The 23,233-nt window shown below is 36.0% G+C and overlaps 1 long non-coding RNA gene across 1 annotated transcript in view; it reads right to left on the reverse strand.

Moving 5' to 3' along the window:
• Positions 1-5,131: 5,131 nt before the first annotated feature.
• The window catches only part of LOC131483800 (uncharacterized), a 334,156-nt gene continuing 316,054 nt past the window's right edge, over positions 5,132-23,233 (reverse strand). Inside the window, exon 5 of the long non-coding RNA XR_009247928.1 lies at positions 5,132-5,387. This is a non-coding gene — a long non-coding RNA (uncharacterized LOC131483800). The remainder of the gene's footprint in view (positions 5,388-23,233) is intronic.

Genomic DNA, 23,233 nt, shown 5'->3' on the forward strand with positions numbered 1-23,233 from the left:
CCCTCTTTATGACATTAACTTTTTCCCTTAAAACTGAAGGTTGCAGATGGCAGATTCTATCTGGCTCTGGCAAGGACACATTTCATCAGGGGGCAGCGTTCTCTTAGTGTGTTGAAGACTCCCTGGGGTAATATTTATCCCATAGCTTAGAATCTGTGGAATGGCTCTCTTAGACTTCTTGATAGATGCTACTCCTTTGTTGTATTACCTAGGATTATAGCAGAGGGTTTGTTCAGATGTCAAGAAGGCCTGCAGACTATGCTTTGACACCAAGATAAGCCAAGAAAAGTGTAAAATTGCCAGATAAATCACTTTGAAATATAATTTGATTGAATGTACGTTAACATGATTACTGCTTCTACTCTCAGCACGGGTCATTGTGTGAGGTCTATAAATTAGCACCTCAAGATGGTTTTTTGATGCTGCAAAAGCAATTAAATTCCCACAAGTTCTCCACAACTATAAACGTGCTCAGTAACAAAAGCCAAATGAAATATTACAAGGGTCTAAATATGTAAATAGATAGCCTACTCCTCATTATGGTATTTTAAGAACACCCATAGATTCCTTAGAACTCTAAAAAAAAAAAAAAAAAAAAAAAAAAAACAACAACCATGATTCCTGAACAAAGTAACAAGTAGGAAAAGTTTACCACCTGCCTCTGTTTCTCTAACTACCATATTTGACTATTTTTCTCTCTCTCAGAATTGTCTGTCTCAGGTGGGTGGATTATTACTTTCTCCTTAGAGTGTATACAGATACATACATGTGTGCATAGATATCATCCATATGTCATTGTTTTTCACATTATTTGCAATTTAAAAACAAAAATAAAATTAATTTCTTTGTGGCACTGGCAAAAGCATCCTTCATCATTTTCAAGACTTTACAATAATAAGTAATGTCCAAATTATGGCTTCTCTCATGACTGCTAACTTACTGAATATCACTTTTACTTGATGGGAAATTAATATGCATATAATGCCACGAGCCCCTGGTTGAAAAGGAACTAGGTGTAAAATGGATTCGCTTTCATTTCCTCCCCTGTGGTACTGATTTTGATTGTGGAACAGAAGGTATGAATTTATAACATGATGTGTGATTAAGTAACAGCTGTCAGTAATTGGATGCAGCAAAGTTCCTAATGAAACCTTTAAGTCATGAAATATTTACCTGATTTTTGTTTCACTACAAAGACCGAAAATCAATGTAGGTTATTAAAACATCTGGCTCAAGTTTTGAGTTTTTGCAATCCTGAAAACTCTACCTCAAATAGTTGTTTCTATAAGGGGAGATCACTTGATTTTTGTGTGTGTGTTCATGAATTTGTGGATTAGAGTTGCTTTTCTCCACAATGATAGAATGTTATGTTAATATGTTTTATATTGAGATATTTGCACTTCCCTGAAACATATACCCAGATGATTGAAATTATTTTTTTCTAGGAATGAATCTTTGTGAATGAAATAGTACATCATCTTTCAAAGGTTTAAAAAATATACACTAGATACGATTTTTCTACTATAAAACCTGTTGCCATTAAATTGTAAAATCTTCTTTCTCCAGTGAAGAGAGGATCTTGCCTAATGTTTTAAAAGCTGTTAAAATTTACCCAAATAAGAGACTAATTTTAGGAAGTATATGTTACTATTAAATGAAATGTTCAGAGATCCAAATTCTTCAATGAATGCCTAAATAATACTTTCACATTTCTGTTTTATTTCTCCTAAAAAGGAACACTATTACCTGAGAGTCAGAATCAGAGATATCAAGATAGTATAAAGCTTTCCAAAACCAGATAAATATTATTGTCCCCAGCTTGGAGGTGAAAAGTCCAGAGTAAGGAAATAAACAGAATATCAAAACTGAGGTGTCCAGACTTTTAAAGAAGTCTGGGTATGATCGATGTTACATTCCTCAACCGATTTGCCTTAATAACCCATTGCACAAGTGAGTAAACATACATATTCCACATGGACCCATTATCTTTTGGCTTCTGGAACAAGAACTTTCCAAAAGTCATTTTTACGTGAGAATAACATTCAGATGAAAGTGCTTTCACAACATAACAGTGCCCTTCCATCTCAGAACTGTAGTTATTAAGTTGACAGAAGCTTGCTTGGCTCCGATAAAGACATCCATCCATCCACGGAGAGACTTTTAAAAGAGATATTAAAATAGTTGTCAAAAAGTCATCTACATGTAAACAGTTTCCCTTGTCTTATGCAGCAGGAAAAAAAACAAGTTTATGGGCTAAAGAAAGGTTTAAAACTCTTGACTGAGGAGGGTGCTAAACTCAGTGCAAATGGAGATAAGCCACTGGCAAGAGGTTATGCACACAAAGCGTGACTTAAATGTAATATAATCAGATTTAGTTCTTTGTCCTCGAGGGCTCTAATTTTATAGTTAGACAACTCACAGTGGGACTTATTTTATATAGCAGTAAAATAATAGATTGGATAAGAATAGGTTTAATTGCCAGGCAAAGCTATTTAATTTAGCTACAAACTGTTATGAATTACATTATTAGTAAAATAAAATCTAAAAAAATCAACCCCTAAGCAGTTGGTAAAGACAATAGCAGTCTCTTTAATATGGTCTATTTTATCACTAAACAGTTCAAACACAGAAAAGTGTAAAGGAACATACTGTAAACTTTATTTTCCGAACCCACTCAGGTTCAGGGCACCTTAACAGTGTGTCCTCTTTGTTGGGGATCTTTTATAACCTTTTGACTGTTTAGGCCTCCCTGATTTTTCTTAACCCCATCTCTCCTCTGAGGTATTCAGTAACCTTTACTGCCTCCTTTAACTTTCTAGTTAAAAGTCAAGTGCTTTAATTTAACCCACAAGGCCATTCGTGATGAGAACCCTAACACTCTAACTTAATATCCTGTTCATCTCCTACCTGAACTCGTGTTTGAATCATACTTTCATAGCCAGTCTATATGATTTAGATGCCTCTATTTTATGTTCACCTAGTACCCTGAAAATGCCTTTATCATAGTTACTGTCACCCCTATGTTGTAAAAATTATTCACTTAACTGTGTTATCTAGTTTAATAAGTTTCCTTAGGATAAAGATTACATAATTATTTGGCCAAATATGCTCATAAAAAGTGTAGTGCTTGCTTCACAGATACGTTTGTTACCTGGATGTTTCTCTTTGGGAAAAAAAAAATCTGTATTAAAGCCAAAATCTCAAAAAATTTATAGATACTTGCTAAATGAAGCAGGTTTGGTGCAGTTAATAACTCAACAAACACTGAATAAACATAAAACTTGAAGAGAATAAGGGGCACCTGGGTGGCTCAGTGGGTTAGGTGTCTGACTTCAGCTCAGGTCATAATCTCACGGTTTGTGGGTTTGAGCCCCATGTCAGGCTTTGTGCAGACAGCTTAGAGCCTGGAGGCTGCTTTGGATTCTGTGTCTCCCTCTCTCTCTGCCCCTCCCTGACTTGTGCACACTCTCTCTCACTCAAAAATAAATAAACATTAAAAATAATTTAAAAAAATAAAAGAGTAGACATTCAAAATTATTTTAAGATGAGAAGATATCTATTTTATGTTTAGTTGCTATTTTATGTCCCTGACTTTAAATGGAGATTATTAATTACTGCTTGTATAGAATTCATGTAAATTTATATAAAACAAATGTGAGCTGCTAAACATTTGTTTGATTTATACATTCCTAATAATTATCTATTTTCCCTCCAAAATGGAGCGATCAATTTAGATGTTTTTGGAAGAGAAGAGCACCTAAATTTTTTTCCCTTTTACTTTTTTGTTGTTCTTGGCTCATCTCTCCTTCTCATAATTCAATGCCTCATCAAGATTATCTGTATTATTCAAAAATAGTTTGCTTTTATGGATGCTTTATTGCCTCACATGACAAAACACTGGTGGAGAAAAAAAAAACCCAGACAGACACATCCTAGGAACTAATTTTTTTCTAAGTTGTGCTTCAGTGCGTTAAAAGAAAGAAATATATACAGAAGCAGCTGTTACTGCTCTATCAAGGTACTAAATAGCTGACCTAGTTGGTCCTAATTATTGATAGTTTGCCACTGCTTCTACAAAAGCGTTAGCAGAATTGACAGCAGGAACACACATGATTTATTCATTCAGAATGATCTATAGCTTCCTGCATTTTAGGCTCCAGGCACAAACACTGTTCAATGCCATGTCATTCAGCAAGAACCAGGCTGAGACAGGAAGCACTTTAGCATGTTTACAGAAATATCTTTTAAAACAGACTTAACTATCAGACAACCCCCTTGTAAAACCCTCGCCCTAAGAAACTTGGGTAAAAGATTATCACTCCACACTCAACAAAAATCAATTTTGGAGACTGACAGTTAGACTGATGTTGGATTTCCTTTATTCGTTGAATTGAGTTGCCTGTAGACTTTGAATATGCTAACATTCACCAGGTGCTTTTTCCTGACTCCGGTGACTTTTTTTTTTAAGCCATTAAAAATCCCTCTTGCATTTTTATCAAGTATCCTATGTATACAGTGGAGAAGACTGTGATTGATAGTTGTTTAAGAAACCAACAATTGGTGAAAGGCAAGCCTGCCAATTTTTATATATCCTGGAATAATGATAACATTAATAATAATACTAAGGCACAGTTGAGGACATAGTAAATACCAGGCATCCGTCCAACCCTTTACATGCATTATCCATTTAATCCTCAGCCGAAACTCTCCAAAGTATGTGTTATCTCCAGCTACCAAAGCTGTCACCGAGGCTAAAATATGTTGAGTATCTTGTCCAAAGTGACAGAAATTCCAAGAGCACTAATTGATAGCAAAGTCTCAGAGACCAAGACCTGAGTTCTCAATCACTATGTTAAATTACATTTTTATTTTCAGTGTTCCTCTCATTCCACGAGGAACTCCACGATGAATCCATCACCTGAACACGAGAGATTATTTTGATGTGAATGATTTCCAGATTTGTCTCCAAATTTTATCACCTGCCTAAACTGCCGATCTGTAACCCCCAATGCCTAACGTTGTTCCGACGGGACTGCTGCCCTTTTACACCAATACCGCCCCCAACCTTCATTTATTCTCACATGCTTCAACTTTTCTTCAAATTCAGGCTCCAAAGAAAACCTACCATTCCTCTTCCTCCAACCTGAGATCGAATTCTTTCCTTTGGCTGAGCTGCCGCCATCTAGAGAATAGAGGAGATACGGTAGAAGTGGCAGAATATGGCTTTGGCTGTTGCCACGGAAGCAGAATCATGGGGCCTCCATCTTCTTTCTCTCTTTGCACTCACGTTTGACTCATCTCCCAGTTCCCAGTACACACGTAGATTCATTCTGTACTCTGGCGTCTCATCCTTTGTTTCATTGTAAAATATGCTCTTGGGGAAAGATCTGAAAACAAACCATTGTCCCATTTACTTTTACTTCTTTCCTTTTGTGTTTGAATTGTAAGAAAGGATTAAAAATGGATAGGTTTTTATTTATTACAATGCCAATTGGTAGAGGTTTCACTGAGCAAAAGGGCCCTTTGCTTATCTTATTTTACGCTGGTAACACACTGATAGGTACTTTCTCTTTAGCACATTCTCAACAGAAGACCAAAGCAAGAATAGAGAAGAGATCAGGATGTGAGAATTCTTCAAGAGTTCTCTTTGTACTGGGCATCATACACAGTGATGATGGATGTCTTCAGAACAATCACTGAAAGAGACCCATGTTAAAAATGATGCTCCTTGAGAATCTCCAAGTGGATGAAAGGATTTTAAGTGGTTGGAGAAGAGGCAAGTCAAATCCAAAACAAATTGGATTTCCACTTTATATTAACAACAGATCACTGAGCACCAAAAATTTTAAAGAGGCTGGGGGATTGAAAGGAACATAATATGATTTACTAATCTTAGAATTTTAATATTATCATGCCTCAGCTCCTGAGCATTTCTCAGGAAATTCTCCCAAATGCACAGATTTGTCTGATCATAAATGTGTGGTTGTCCACTCACCTGGGGATTTAGTGCTTCTTAATAATCTTTGATTTTCCTTAGGCAGTTTTCTTTCCTACTTCCTCAAAAATTATTTCAAACTTCAAATTTTTCCTACAAGCTTTTCTTTCTCCTGTTCCCTCTCAAGGCTCTACGTACATGTATGGGGAAAATTTTCAGCTCTAAGTAATGTTAAAATGACATTTGGAAAAGAAATCTCCACGATGTCACCCAGAAACACTCCACACAATATGTGTACTACCCTTTATATTATGTTCTTTAAAAAAATTAGGCATAGTGGCAAGACTGAAAATGAAAAAAAAATTGATAAAATTTGACTCTAACCCCCATATTCACTTACTGAGAAACGTCAGGTAACTGTTCAATTTTCCTTAGTGTTAGTGCTTAGCATCTTCTTTCAGCTCAATTCTTTCAGCTCAATCTCTTACTCAAGAGATAGTATTCTCTGCTTGTTTTCTGTATGTAAACTGCACCTCTCAATCAGATTGCAACTTTGTATATGTTTCTCATAGTAACTCACAGAGTGTTAAGCAGGTGTGGCTGACAAGAAATCTGCTTTTATTTTAGCTTTCTATTTTATCATAATGTTAGCTGATAATCCAATATGTAATAATAACTCACTTGGTGAGATTTACAAGGGTAAAATTTGTGAAATCTTATATATATATATATATATATATATTTTTATATATATGAATATATATACTTATATATATAAGTATATAAGTATATAAGTATATATATTTATATTATATATACATATTATATAAATATATATGTACATGTATATGTACATACATAATATATATACATATATATGTATATATGTATATATAATATATAATATTATATATATTTATATTATAAGTATATATTTATGTATATAAGTATATATTCACATATATATGTGAAATTATATATATTACAAAATATAAAAAGTTAAATGTGTGCTGTGTTTAATTCTATAATTCCAAGAAAAATTTCCTCTAAAGAATATACTTTTCTACTTTAATTAAATATTAATTTATGTCAAAGCCTAGAAAAAAATCTTAATGTAAACATGTAGTTCATGATCAATACATAAGGAACAAAAAAAGCCTGAAACATAATAAAAACTGCACCGTAGATTTATATATTCCTTTTTTGTGGTTTACGGGTAGTTTATTATCTGCTTTTTACTAACCTCAAAAGAACACAGTGTCTTTAAGAAACATCAACTTTTTTATATTAAATCAGAATAATAAACAACCCATGGAGATAAAGATAACTTCATTAATGATGATAGGAAGCTGGCTCGGATATAAGTAATTTCCGACTCTTATCTTTTGTTTTTAGTCTCAACTTCAAAAGAGTGATGAGAATCAGCTTTTCCTTCTGCTCCCTCTCAAAGCTCTTTGTAAATGTATTGGGGAAGTTTTAGGTGCTATGTAATGCTAAGATGACATTGGAAAAGAAATCTATTACTATATTTTTAAACAGTATTTATTTCCATTATGTTGTATCAACAGCACTAAATAATTACCAGAAAAAGAAATCCATGACCTGAATCACTACTTAGCAATTTCTCTTGCCGCAATACATGTTTTAATCATAATAATTAAGGGTACAAATACCCAAGACTTTATTTATTAACTGTGGAGTATTGAGAAATATTTGTTTCACAATGTTGAATGTGAAACAATTCATATGCCTTTAAGGATATAACCTAGAAGCCACAAGTATAATAAAGTCAGGTAGATATAATACCTGATATATTTTTGCTGAAATATAGTTAATGTAGAATGGAATTGTAAAGATGAGTTCTATTAGAAGGTTAAGCTTACTTTCTTTTTCTCCTTCTCCTTTCTCCTTTCTCCTTTTTATTCTTTCTTCATTTCCTGTCTTCAATTTCAATTTTTCAGTAAACTTGGCCAAAATTTACAGGTTTGATTTAGTCTAGAAAAATTGATTGGCAACATCAGTATAGAACTGGACAGAGTCTAGAAAGATTAAGACTAGGCCTTGCAGTTGGTATGTCCACAAAAACACCCACAGAACTAGGGCAGAGAAGAAAATGTGACTTTGAAATCAGACATATCCATGTTCAAACTCCAGTTTGACCACTTAGCACTGAATAATCTTGAACAAGCTTCCTAGTCTTTCTTGAGCTCTGTTTCATTTGTAAATTGAGATAATATTAACCTCAAAAAATTGTCATACAGATGAAATGAGGTAACACATATATTACATCTAGCACAGAGTCTAAAAGCAGTTGTATAATAAAAAGTAGCTTTCATAAAAAAATTAAAAAAGTAAATTTTAAAGGGGTGCCTGGGTGGCTCAGTCGGTTAAGCATCCGACATCAGCTCAGGTCATGATCTCACAGTCAGTGAGTTGGAGCCCCTAATCGGGCTCTGTGCTGACAGCTCAGAGCCTGGAGCCTGCTTCAGATTCTGTGTCTCCCTCTCTCTCTGCCCCTGCCCTGTTCATGCTCTGTCTCTCTCTGTCTCAAAAAAAATTTAAAAAATTTTAAAAAAAGGTAGCTTTCATGTAGTTGCAAACTGAACTGTGAAAAAAAAAAAGACACACACACACAAATGCCATTGAGAGCACAGAACAGTTAAAATGTGATTTTTTTTTTTTCTGGAGGGGAAGGTTGAAAAAATTAATGAAAGAGGAAGACTTAGACAAATTAACTAATAAAAGTATCCTCAGTATGTGGTTAGGATTTCAATATGTAAAATTGATGTAAAAGGGATTTTCAGACAGAGAGAACAGCAGAAAAAAGTGCTAGAATGTTTGGATGTTTTAATATGGGTAAGTGGTACTGCTTAACCAAAGTGGGGTTAGGTCTAGTCATAAAGAGTCTTGAAAACCACACGAGAAAGTAGAATTTGATTTTTGATGCACTGAAGAGCAATTGACACTGTTTGAACAAGTAAATATTATTAAATAACATTTCTTCCTTTACCAAGGTTGTGTCTCTTATTTTCACTTAAAAGCTAATGATCCTGACAACAGTCAGTCAAGTTAATGGTAGAAAAGCCATTGTAATTATGTACAGGAGCCCCACAAAGATATGAGACTCCAAAAAGACAGCAAGCAATTGAGCCTTATATACCATCCTGAGCTAAGGAAAGGGAGAGGGTGTCTGGGCACTTCAAAAGGTAAGAAGGCAGATCACAGGAAGATGAGACAAGGAAATATTTGGTAAAGAAAATTTGCCCTGGCACACAGGGCTACTCCAAGAAACAAATCAAAGCACACCTGGTGGAGGGTCCAAAATATCACTACGAGTAGGGTAATAAAATAATCAAAGTCACAACAAAACAGCAAGTAACAATCTCCTGAAAAACACCTCCTAAAGGGCCAGGCCCTGGACAGTGTATGACCCTCCTTTAATATAGCAGTGCTCGCAGGTGCAGAGCACACAACAAGCTTTTAAAACACATAAGGGACAGAAAACTAGCCAAATTGATGTAATGAAAGAATTCTCCTCAAAAGACATTCTAGGAAGTAGTGATAGCTAACAAATTGATCAAAACCAATTTAAGCAATATAACTGAACAAGAATTTAGAATAATAGTCATAAAATTAATTGCTGGGATTGAAAAAAAGGATAGAGAACAGCAGAGAATCTATTGCTACAGAGATGAAAGGACTAAAAAATAGTCATGATGAATTAAAAATGCTATAAATGAGGTGCAAAATAAAATGGAGGTGACCACAGCACAGATTGAAGAGGCAGAGGGGAGAATAGGTGAATTAGAAGATAAAATTATGAAAAAAGAGGAAGCTGAGACAAAGAGAGATAAAAATATCCAGGAGTACCAGGGGGAATTAGAGAAATAAGTGATGCAATCAAATGGAACAATATCTGTATCATAGGAATTCCAGAAGAGGAAGAGAGAGAAAAAGAGGCTGAAGGTGTACTTGAACAAATCATAGCTGAGAACTTCCCCGATCTGAGGAAGGAAATAGGCATTGAAATACAAGAGGCACAGAGAACTCCCTTCAGACATAACTTGAATCGATTTGAACAACATATCATGGTGAAACTGGCAAAATACAAGGATAAAGAGAGAATTCTGAAAGCAGGGATAAACAGGCTGTAACAAAGGGAGACCCATAAGACTAGTGGCAGACCTATCTACTGAAACTTGGCAGGCCAGAAAGGAATGGCATGAAATCTTCAAGGTGATGAACAGGAAAAATATGCAGCCAAGAATCCTTTACCCAGCAAGTCTGACATTCAGAATAGAAGGAGAGATAAAGGTTTTCCTAAACAAACAAAAACTGAAGGAATTCATCACCACTAAGCCAGCCCTACAAGAGATCCTGAGGGGGCCTCTGTGAGTGAAATGTTGCAAGGACCACAAAGTACCAGAGACACCACTACAAGCATTAAACCTACAGATATCACAATGACTCAAAACCCATATCTTTCAATAACAACACTGAATGTAAATGGACTAAATGTTCCACCCAAAAGACATAGGTATCAGAATGGATAAAAAAACACCCATCAGGGTGCCTGGGTAGCTCAGTCAGTTAAGCATCCGACTTCCACTCAGGTCATGACCTCACGGTTCATGAGTTCGAGCCCCACATCAGGCTCTGTACTGACAACTGGAAGCCTGAAGCCTGCTTTACGTTTTGTGTCTCCCTCTCTCTCTGTCCCTCCCCCACTCACGCTCTGTCTCTCTCTCAAAAATAAAATAAAACACACAAAAAAATTTAAAAAACAAAACAAGACCCATCTATTTGCTGTCTACCAGAGACTCATTTTAGACCTGAGGACACCTTCAGATTGAGAGTGAGGGGATGGAGAACTATTTACCATGCTACTGGAAGCCAAAAGAAAGCTGGAGTAGCCATACTTATATCAGACAAACTAGACTTTAAATTAAAGGCTGTAACAAGAGATGAAGAAGGGCATTATATAATAATCACAGGGTCTATCCATCAGGAAGAGTTAACAATTATAAATGTCTGTGCACCAAATTCGGGGCACCCAAATATATAAAACAATCACAACCATAAGCAAACTTATTGATAAGAATGTGGTAATTGCAGGCGACTTTAATACCCCACTTACAACAATGGATAGATCATTTAGACAGAGAATCAATAAAGAGACAAGGGCCCTGAATGATATATTGGATCAGATGGACTTGACAGATATATTTAGAACTCTGCATCCCAAAGCAACAGAATATACTTTCTTCTCGAGTGCACATGAAACATTCTCCAAGATAGATCACACACTGGGTCACAAAACAGCCCTTCATAAGTATAAAAGAATTGAGATCATACCATGCACACTTTCAGATCATAATGCTATGAAACTTGAAATCAACCATAGGAAGATTCTAGAAAAACTACAAATGCATGGAGGTTAAAGAGAATCCTGAAGAATGAATGGGTCAACCAGGCAATTAGAGAAGAAATTAAAAAATATATGGAAACAAATGAAAATGAATATACAACCGTCCAAAAACTTTGGGATGCAGCGAAGGCAGTCCTGGAAAACACATTGCAATCCAGGCCTATCTCAAGAGACAACAAAAATCCCAAATACAAAATCTAACAGAACACCTAAAGGAAATAGAAGCAGAACAGCAAAGATACCCCAAATCCAGCAGAAGAGAAATAATAAAGATCAGAGCAGAAATAAACAATATAGAATCTAAAAAAACAGTAGAGCCGATCAATGAAACCAAGAATTGGTTTTTTCAAAAAATAAACAAAATTGATAAACCTCTAGCCAGGCTTCTCAAAAAGGAAAGGGAGAGAACCCAAATAGATAAGATCATGAATGAAAAAGGAATTATTACAACCATCCCTCAGAAATACAAGCAATTATCAGGGAATACTATGAAAAATTATATGCCAACAAACTGGACAACCTGGAAGAAATGGACAAATTCCTAAATACCCACAGACTCCCAAAACTCAAACGGGAAGAATTAGAAAATTTGAACAGACCCATAATTAGTGAAGAAATTGAATCAGTTATCAAAAATCTCCCAACAAATAAGAGGCCAGGACCAGATGGCTTCCCTGGGGAATTCTACCAGACATTTAAAGCAGAGATAATATCCTTCTCAACTGTTCCAAAAAATAGAAAGGGAAGGAAAACGTCCAGACTCATTGTGTGAAGCCAGCATTACTTTGATTCCCAAACCAGAGACCCAGCAAAAAAAAAGAGAACTACAGGCCAATATCCCTGATGAATATGTATGCAAAAATTCTCAACAAGATACTAGCAAATTTAATTCTACAGCATATAAAAAGATTTATTCACCGTGATCAAGTGAGATTTATTCCTGGGCTGCAGGGCTGGTTCAATATTTGCAAATCAATCAATGTGGTACATCACATTAATACAAAAGATAAGAGCCATATGATCCTGTCAATCGGTACAGAAAAAGCATTTGACAAAATTCAGCATCCTTTCTTAATAAAAGCCCTCAAGAAAGTCTGGATAGAAGGAACATACTTAAAGATCATAAAAGCCATTTATGAAAAGCCCACAGCCAATATCATCCTCAGTGGGGAAAAACTGACAGCTTTCCTCCTGAGATCAGGAACACGACAGGGATGTCCACTCTCACTGCTGTTGTTTAGCATAGTGTTGGAAGTTCTAGCATCAGCAATCAGACAACAAAAGGAAATCAAAGGCATCAAAATTGGCAAAAATGAAGTCAAGCCTTCACTTTTTGCAGATGACATGATACTACATGGAAAACCCAATAAACTCCACCAAAAGTCTGCTAGAACTGATACATGAATTCAGCAAAGTCGCAGGATACAAAATTAATGTACAGAAATCAGTTGCATTTTTATACACCAATAATGAAGCAACAGAAAGAGAAATAAAGAAACTGATCCCATTCACAATGGCACCAAGAATCATAAAATACCTAGGAATAAATCTAACCAAAGATGTAAAAGATCTGTATGCTGAAAACTATAGAAAGCTTATGAAGGAAATTGAAGAAGATACTAAGAAATGGAAAAACATTCCATGCTCATGGATTGGAAGAATAAATATTGTTAAAATGTCAATACTACCCAAAGCAATCGACACATTCAATGCAATCCCAATCAAATTTGCACCAGCATTCTTCTTGAAGCTAGAACAAGCAATCCTAAAATTCATTTGGAACCACAAAAGGCCCCGAATAGCCAAAGTAATTTTGAAGAAGAAAACCAAAGCGGGAAGTATCACAATCCCAGACTTTAGCCTCTACTACAAAGCTGTCATCATCAAGACAGCATGGTATTGGCACAAAAACAGACACATAGACCAATGGAATAGAATAGAGACTCCAGAATTGCACCCACAAAAGTATGGCCAGCTAATCTTTGACAAAGCAGGAAAGAATATCCAATGGAAAAAAGACAGTCTCTTTAACAAATGGTGCTGGGAGAACTGGACAACAGCATGCAGAAGAATGAAACTAGACCACTTTCTTACACCATTCACAAAAATAAACTCAAAACGGATAAAGGACCTGAATGTGAGACAGGAAACCATCAAAACCCTAGAGGGGAAAGCAGGAAAAATCCTCTCTGACCTCAGCCACAGCAATTTCTTACTTGACACACCTCCAAAAGCAAGGGAATTAAAAGCAAAAATGAACTATTAGGACATCATCAAAATAAAAACTTCTGCACTGCAAAGGAAACAATCAACAAAACTAAAAGACAACCGACGGAATGGGAAAAGATACTTGCAAATGACAGACAAAGGGCTAGTATCCAAAATCTATAAAGAACTCACCAAACTCCACACCTGAAAAACAAATAATCCAGTGAAGAAATGGGCAGAAGACATGAATAGACACTTTTCTAAAGAAGACATCCAGATGGCCAACAGGCACTCAATGTCACTCCTGATCAGGGAAATACAAATCAAAACCACACCGAGATATCACCTCATGCAGGTCAGAGTGGTTAAAATGAACAAATCAGGCGACTACAGATGCTGGAGAGAATGTGGAGAAACGGGAACCCTCTTACACTGTTGGTGGGAATGCAAACTGGTGCAGCCGCTCTGGAAAACAGTGTGGAGGTTCCTCAAAAAATTAAAAATAGATCTACCCTATGACCCAGCAATAGCACTGCTTGGAATTTGTCCAAGGGATACAGGAGTGCTGATGCATAGGGGCATCGTACCCCAATGCTTATAGCAGCACTTTCAACAATAGCCAAAGTATGGAAAGAGCCTAAATGTCCATCAACTGACGAATGGATAAAGAAGATGTGGTTTATATATACAATGGAATACTACTTGGCAATGAGGAAGAATGAAATCTGGCCATTTGTAGCAACGTGGATGGAACTGGAGAGTGTTATGCTAAGTGAAATAAGTCATACAGAGAAAGACAGATATCATATATTTTCACTCATATGTGGATCCTGAGAAACTTAACAGAAGTCCATGGGGGAGAGGTCGGGGGGGGGGGGAAGTTACAGAGAGGGAAGGAGGCAAACCATAAGAGACTCTTAAATAATGAGAACAAACAGGGTTGATGGAGGGTGGGAGGGAGGGGAAAGTGGGTGATGGGCATTGAGGAGGGCACTTGTTGGGATGAGCACTGGGTGTTGTATGGAAACCAATTTGACAACAAATTATATTTAACATAAAAAATTTAAAAAATTAAGGTAACGATCCTATTAAGAATACCTAAAAACTCAATTTTCTCCCCAAATGTGTATATTAGCAATTATCACAAATCCTTTATAGCATGACATAGTGTTTGTAAAAAGTATTTTGTACGCTTAGCAATGTTATTTTAAGAATTTGGCACAAACATTCTGATATTGAGAACTAGCAGCCATGACACGTTTGTAAATGCTTTTTATATAAAGAAAAATCTTCCCATATTTAGGATGTGATAGTCTCAGAGCCCCCCAAATTTCTCTGAGCTCATGATGAACCATTCTTCATCTCTCCTCCTTGGAGAGGCCTTGTAGGTTCTGTTGAAACAGACAAAACTTTCTTGCTACTGCATAATAAACAGGCTAATCCCCCACCCAGTAAACATTCTTTGGAAAGAAAACAGCTGGTGTATGAAAGAGAAGCTTGCTCACACATTTCAAGATAACTTCCGATTAGATTTATCCTTAGATTATTCCAACCCACAATGTTTCTGGCTTGAATATAAAACATATTGAGTGTTTCAGGAAGGAATATTTGTTTCTGAATACCAGGCTCTGTGTTCAGCCTAGCAGAAAGGTCTCTTATCTTTCTGGGCTCCCACAGGCTTGTGGAATAAAAGTGAGTTGTGCATCGTTGGTTTGCTGTGGGCCCCAAAACCATATCGAACTGCATGTGTCATGCTCTTCATTCAACAGATGGAAAATATTGCCTTACAGCTCAGTGCCAGGAAGAGAGGCTCATTGGGAGAGGTGAATAGGAGCCCAGAGAGGCGTACAGGCTGTGTGCATTCCAGTGAGGGGTTAATGGTCAAGGAAAGTCGAAGTTCACTGAGGCAAGACAGAGAGAAATGGCCAAGCTGCCTTTGTGATTGATGATCAGTAGAATGCAAAGGAAGAAGAGAAAGCCAGACAAAAAGACATTTTAGTATGGAACACAAGCATTAATAGTAACTATCACAACCAACTCTGATGATGATTTATAGTGTGGCTCTTGGGCAAATCCACCCATCTGGAGTTGTTAATAATAAGCAAACCATGAAAAAATTCTCCAAAATAAAAGAGTACATTACAACCACAAAAGTTATTTTGGAATTTTGCTTCTTCTTTCAGTATTTTATGTCCTCACTTGATATCTGAAGTCATCCATCTATATCCAGTTGCACAGTGCCATGTGGAATTGAAGTTTAATCATGAGTCCCACCAAGCAGAATGATCTGTCCACTTCTTATTAACTTCAACGTTGATTGGCTTGTACCTCTTTCTTAAGCTACCCTTTAATATGGCTGCTTTTATATTTTCTGATTTTAGTTTCCTGCTTTAGTATCACATGTTGTATCAGCCCTCCCCAAATTGAGAAGTGCAGACCTAATGAAATGATTTGTTTTATACCTTACAAATCCAGATAATGGAGGTCAACAAACCTACTTCACTCCATTGAGGAAACTACAGGCTTTGCACAGGGAGAGGAAAGTGTAATTTACTCAGTTCATGAAGATTCATTCCTATTTCTATATGACCTTCATGTTAAAGCATGAAGGACAGAGTGCAGGGGAGGTAACATCAAATTCAAGTGGTTGCCTGAAATTCCTGAGTACGCTAATATAACTCCCAGAAGATGTGCATGTTTTCTTTTAGTAGAATAGCTTTGTCCACATTGAATGTGTTTTGTAACAAGTCAGAAGGTAGATGAATGACGAATAGATGATGATGACAGATAAATAATAGGTGGAATATCTTTTGCCTCATCATGCTGTAAGTTAACGTTTAGTAAGTGCTTACTATGTATTAGATACTTTACGTTTATATTTACCTCTCTTCATCCCTATTTAACTCTATAAATTCCTTTCTTGGCTACATATTCTTTGATACAGAAATGGAGACACAGTTTCAAAGTCGCATAGTCACTATGTGGCAGAGCTGGAGGACCCATTCAAGCAGAGGCCAAAAGCCCATGTGCTAAACTGCTCTTCCAGGGAAATTGATCAGATTATTAATTTAAAGCCAATCACATCAAAGGCTTGTGAGATGGGGCAAGAAAGACCTTCCCCCACTTCCAACATGAAGGATATATATTGTTGTGCCCCTACAGTGCTCAGAAGCTCAACAGAATTGTCACTGACAACCTGTGGCACAAAGACTGAGACAGACAGAACATTGTACCACTCTGGGTTTACATACCCCTGCAAGAACTACCCAATTTAAACCACCCAGTTTAATCTTCCCCCTTCAGCATTAATGGTCTTTTACTTTCTTGTGGTTAGTTGCTCATGTGCAATAATTTGCCTCATCATAGTCAATGTGAACATTTAATGTTACACAATAAGTGATTTCAGTCAAACTCTGATAAGTTTATACGGAGAATAAGACTGGTCCCATGTTGTGATCACTAATTATTTTATTTTAGATTTGAAAACAATTTAAAATATATTCATAACTAGAATCCTTGAAAGAAATTTGAATTTGCCTTTGGCACACTAAGCCATTAAGATATTCCACCATTTGGTGTAAAAATGTGCACTTAAGCAGTATACTGACACTTTTTTTACAGCAACCACTGGCAACAAATGAGCATCGCCGGTCATGCTGGCAAGAGTCTCCATCATGTTACTTCAAGTAACAGATGATTTTGTATCCAAATCTGTCTGGTTAGAAGGAAAACAGTAATCACCAACGTGGGACCAGGTCTCACATAAAACTCAAAGCTATAGAACCATAATACACGGGGGAAAAACAAGTAAAAGGATTAAATCAGAATTTAAAGTGTCTTCACCTTAGCTGGGGAACTCTTCTTGCTGCCAACAGCAGGGAATTTCTGATGTCAACTGTTTTACCAACGGCAGATTGTCTCTGCCTTCACCTTGTCTGCTTCTGTGCCTGAATGTCACGCAGCAACTCAAATGCAAATTCCTTTACTCTTTTGGTATATCCATCTAGCTCCAGGTTACTTCCATATTTCATAAGTAGATCGTTTCTTCGGCTTTGTGTTATAGATGAAAAATAAAAGTATTATAAACTCATGTTTTTTCTGAAATAAACTGGCTCTCAATTTCTGACAAGCAACAGGAGGGAATTGGCTTTTAAGAATGCATTAAGGAGGTGCCTGGGTGGCTCAGTCAGTTGAGGGTCCAACTGTTGATTTCGGCTCAGGTCATGATTCCAGGGTGGAGGAATTAAGCCCCACACTGGACTCCACACTGAGCATGGAGCCTGCTGAAGTGGAGATCTGTCTCTCTTTCTCTCTCTCTCTCTCCCTCGGTGTCTCTCTCCCCCTCTCATGCTCTCTCTGTCTGTCAAAATAGATAAATTAATTAATTAATAATAATGATTAGAGTAACATGCATTTAGGAGATAGCAAATCACCGGAGGCAGGCAACTGCGGGGGGGGGGGGGGGGCTAATTCAAAGTTTTGAGCACAACTTAGCCCTTGCATTGTGTCATTGTAACTCTCTGTTTTTGTCAGTTGTTTAAAGTGTGAAGTCTTGCACAACAAACCACAAAACAGAAAAAAAGATGAAAGGTAGCTTAAGAGTTAGGTACTGAAACCTCAATGAGTGGTATTTCAGAATATTACATAGGAATGCCAATAATTGACATGCTTCCTACTTAGGCAGATGTTATTTTCTTAGCTGAATTTTGAAAAGTGGAGTCCCGTGTTTGGAGAGCTGATTTATGAAAGGGTATCAAATTCCAAATCTCCTTTATTCATTCACAGGAAACCTCCTTATCAAAAAATACTATATCAAGTCATAAGTTATATTAAAATGATTCCCTATTTTTTTCTTAGAAATATTAAACCTGAAAACCATTACTCTGTTTTTAAATCAGTTTTAAAATTAACTTTCAAGGTTTGAAAAAAGGTCGCCATCTGCTTGGATGTCTGGAAGCAGGAATGTGGGTGAAGAGAGAAATTCCATGATGTAAATATAGCCAAATATTCCATTTATTAACATTATTCCTTCTATTTTTTTGGCCGAGAATATCTAAATATCTGACACTGCACTCTTTTTGCTACCCCTTTAGAGGATACAGCTGTAGGATTGAAATGGGACAATAATTCTGTTGGTCAAAATTTGTTGCCTAGATCCCATATGTATAATACTGGATGTATTATTTTTTCAAAATAATAAGCTTTATAGTCTAATGGAGGAAAATACTCGGGGCGCCTGGGTGGCTCAGTTGGTTAAGCGTCTGACTTCAGCTCAGGTCATGATTTCACGGTCCCTGAGTTCGAGCCCGGCGTCGGGCTCTGTGCTGACAGCTCAGAGCCTGGAGCCTGCTTTGGATTCTATGTCTCCCTCTCTCTCTGACCCTCCCCCATTCATGCTCTGTCTCTCTCTGTTTCAAAAATAAATAAACATTAAAAAAAATTTAAAAAAAGAAAATACTCAATATGCATAAAGGAAATAAACTATAATATGAAAAATGGAGCATATTCAAGTGTAAATACATAAATATTAATATATGTTATTGATGAAAAATGATCATATATTTCCAGAGTGGAGCTTACCATGAGGCTAAGATTCTCTCACAAGCAATCTTTTCCTGACTTCCTCTCAGTAGAGTTTACCTCACAACATATTCAAACACACATGAGCACATGCACACACACACACACACACACACACCTTTGTGCATAACTACAACTCCTATTTCTATTTTGAATTGCTTCACTTAGAGAACTTTTCCAAATAGCTCATTTGGGGTGCCTGAGTAGCTGAGTCATCTAAGCATCCAACTTTGGCTCAAGTCATGATCTCGCAGTTTGTGGGGTTCTGTGCTGACGGCTCAGAGCCTGGAGCCTGCTTCAGATTTTGTGTCTCCCTCTCTGCCTGCCCCTCCCCCCACTCGCATTCTCTCTCTCTCTCTCTCTCAAAAATAAAGAAAACATTTAAAAAAACTATTTTAAAATATAAATCATTTGAGGGAGGAAATTAGCAAATAAATTCACTGTGATAGTAGCAGTAAACATGAAATTTTTTAATTTATGGAAAATTTATTTGTAATCTCAAAGAAATGTCAGTTGACTCTCTTATACTCTGTTATAAATTATAGCAGGATCTTACCTACAGTTTTTTTAAATTTTTTTGAAGTTTATTTATTTATTTATTTATTTAGAGAGCACATGAGTGGGGTAGAGGCAGAGAGAGAGGGGAGACAGAGAATCCCAAGCAGGCTCTGTGCTGTTAGCACAGAGCCCAATGCAGGGCTCGAACTCACAAACCATGAGATCATGACCTGAGCCAAAACCAAGAGTCAGGTGCTTAACAGACTGAGCCACCCAGGCGCCCCAGGACTTTCCCTACAATTTTTGATAGAATATACCTGAGTCTGAATGGGAAGAGGAAAGTGAGACTGGGGTGCTAAGATATACTCACAGTGATTAGATATATTTGATAACATTTTTCAGAAGAAAATAAGAATAAACAATGATTCTGCCATTTTTGTTTTGTTTTATTTGTTTTGTTTTGTTTTCACTTCTCATAGTCATATCTTTGCCCTTACATAATGCTTTTTCTATAGCATTTCTCTTTACCCCCCAGGACACACACACATATATGTATATGTAATATACAGGTATATGTGTATATATTTATATAGATATACATAGGAGTATGTATGTATATGTATATTTATACACACATACATATTTTTTCAAATATATATAATTAAGTTAAAAATAAAAATCAGTCTGAACATCTAAAACTATATGTCAAATCTATGTTTTCAAGAGGTAGTTAAATAACAAAGTTAAGGACAATGCATTATCAGCATGTGTTTTTACATTGACAATATCCCTTTACTTGCCTGCTGTTAATCCTTTCTGATTTTTTTAAGACTGAAAACCTTGTGTGTGGTGTTTGTACGTGTGCATAAATAGAAGTCTAAAAGTTAGCAAATCAGTACATATATATGAATAATTATTGAAACTCATTGTGGAGTTTAAGAAACAAATGATCAGAGGGAAATAAGAGAGAAAAAAACAATAAACAGGTTCTTAACATCAGAACAAACTGATGGTTACCAGAAGGGAGGTGGAAGCATGGGTTAAACGGGTGATGGGGATTAAGGAGGGCAATTGTGATAAGCACTGTGTGTTGTATGAAGTGTTGAATCGTTTAATTATACACTTGAAACTGATATTACACTGTATGTTACTTAGCTGGAATTTAAATTAAAAAAGAAAAAAATAATAGCTAACAATTAGAACGTTTCATCTACAATGAGGATAGTGATAATTAGAATTAATTACTATAAATTAGAAAGTATGGGCACCAAGACTATTCCTTATTTTCCTCTGTCTCTTTATCTAAAGAAATCAACACAAACATAGCGTCAAACAAAACTGCATAATCAGAGGGAGAATGAGGGATAAAAGTCCACACTAGCAAACCAAAAGCAAGACCCACTGTTGTGTGTATATGATGCTAAGTGCTTCATTCACATCCCAGATCTCTAGGTCCCCATCTTCCTTCTGCCAATCTCTTTGCCTAGAACAACATTAATAAGTTCTGGTACACAAATCTGACATTGACAGTAGGCTCAATATATTTCACCTCTGCTGAAGTGCATATGAAAAGTAATTGGTTTGGGCACACTTTCTCCAAGACTTTCCATATTATATGTTAACATTAGAGTAACCTAGAATTACTTTAAAGATATATAAAGTCTATGTGACAAAGGCATTGCTTTCTGAGAAAAAAAGCAGACAATAACCAATATAAAATGAAAGCACTGGAGGCAGAGGTGGCTTGAACTACTTCTGATGACAAGGAAATTACACATTGTAAAATCTTGCAATCAGTAATTAAACTGTAATTTAATTTAGAAAATGAATGGCTTGAGTTTTCAGTTACATTCTTCCTTGTATAAATAGAATCAGCATTATCTCTGATTCAAAAAACAATAATAATGATATTGATAGCAAACAGGATGCCAAAAAATTAATTAATAAAAACTCTTTTAAAATGGTTTTTAGATCTTCTAAGAATTACTATTAAAGAAAATAATGTTGATGGTGAGACATAACTTAGGAAGAACGACAAATTATTTGATAAAACATCAAGATAAAAGTAGGAACTAAAGAAAGTGTTACTATTAAATCTGTAAGATATAAAATATTGGCATACTTGACCATATCCATATTATTAAGAGCATTCTTGCACTTTTTATGAAGTGAACATTGTGAAGGCACATTGCTTAGACCAGTGATTCTCAAAGTGTGATCTCCAGACCAAGAGCTTCAACATCCTTTGGGAATTTGTTAGAAATGACAGTTCCTAGACCCCAGCCAGGCCCACTCTAGGGTAAGGCCCAGCAATCAGTATTTTAACCCTCAAGGTGATTCTCACTCAACAATAATTTAATCCATTGGTTTACAAAAAGCCACAAAGGAAATTAAATTATTATTTTCAAATTGTAAAAGAACACTAAGAAGAGGAAGTTATATTACAAAAAAAATTAATTTGTAAGCATATTTTCCCAAAGAGTTCAAATGTGAATAGAAACTCTGTTAAATAAAAATGGTGCCTTGTGGGGCGCCTGGGTGGCGCAGTCGGTTAAGCGTCCGACTTCAGCCAGGTCACGATCTCGCGGTCCGTGAGTTCGAGCCCCGCGTCAGGCTCTGGGCTGGGCTGATGGCCCAGAGCCTGGAGCCCGTTTCCGATTCTGTGTCTCCCTCTCTCTCTGACCCTTCCCCGTTCATGCTATGTCTCTCTCTGTCCCAAAAATAAATTAAAAAGTTGAAAAAAAATTAAAAAAAATAAAAAAATAAAAAAATAAAAATAAAAATGGTGCCTTGAAACTAATATTATACTATATGTTAACTAACTAGAATTTAAATAAAAATTTGAAACATTAAAAAAAGAACATGAACTTTTCCAAACTGTATAACTGAAACATGAAAAAACATAAATCTTACAATTAATAGTATGCTGTCAAAAAATGAATTATATTTCCTATATAAGAAAATATTTTTAAAAAATAAAGAAAATTCTTCATGTTGATCAATGTCCAACTTTAATCTTCCATATTTGCTTAAATTTGAAGAAGAGATGTAATAATGACACAAAGAATGTAAAATAAGGGGCTTCTGGGTGGCTCAGTTGGTTAAACGTACAACTCTTGGTTTTGGCTCAGGTCATGATCTCATGGTTTGTGAGTTCGAGCCCTGCATTGGGCTCTGTGCTGTTAGCTTGGGATTCTCTGTCCCTCTCTCTATGCCCCTCCCCTGCTCATGTTCTCTCTCTCTCTCTCTCTCTCTCTCTCCCTCTCTCTCTCTCAAAAACAAATAAACTTAAAGAAAAAAGAATGTCAAATAAGATAAAAATTATGTGGTGAATAATGGATCCCTTACAACTTTGATATCAGTTGGAAAAATCATTTATTTGCTATTCTCCATACAGTGATAACATTGGTTATTCTTACATGATGGTGATGGTTTCTAATAGTAACCATAATATGTACAGAAGTGTAAAATATTCCAGTTTATGCCAATTTGATACCAATATGTTTAAAATCAATCACTAAGGTATCAATCAGTCAATAAATAAACACACTGTCTTAATTTCAGAGCATTTTGCAATATGTGTA

The sequence above is a fragment of the Neofelis nebulosa genome, chromosome 1, assembly GCF_028018385.1.
Source record: "Neofelis nebulosa isolate mNeoNeb1 chromosome 1, mNeoNeb1.pri, whole genome shotgun sequence".
NCBI classification, from domain to species: Eukaryota; Metazoa; Chordata; class Mammalia; order Carnivora; family Felidae; genus Neofelis; species Neofelis nebulosa.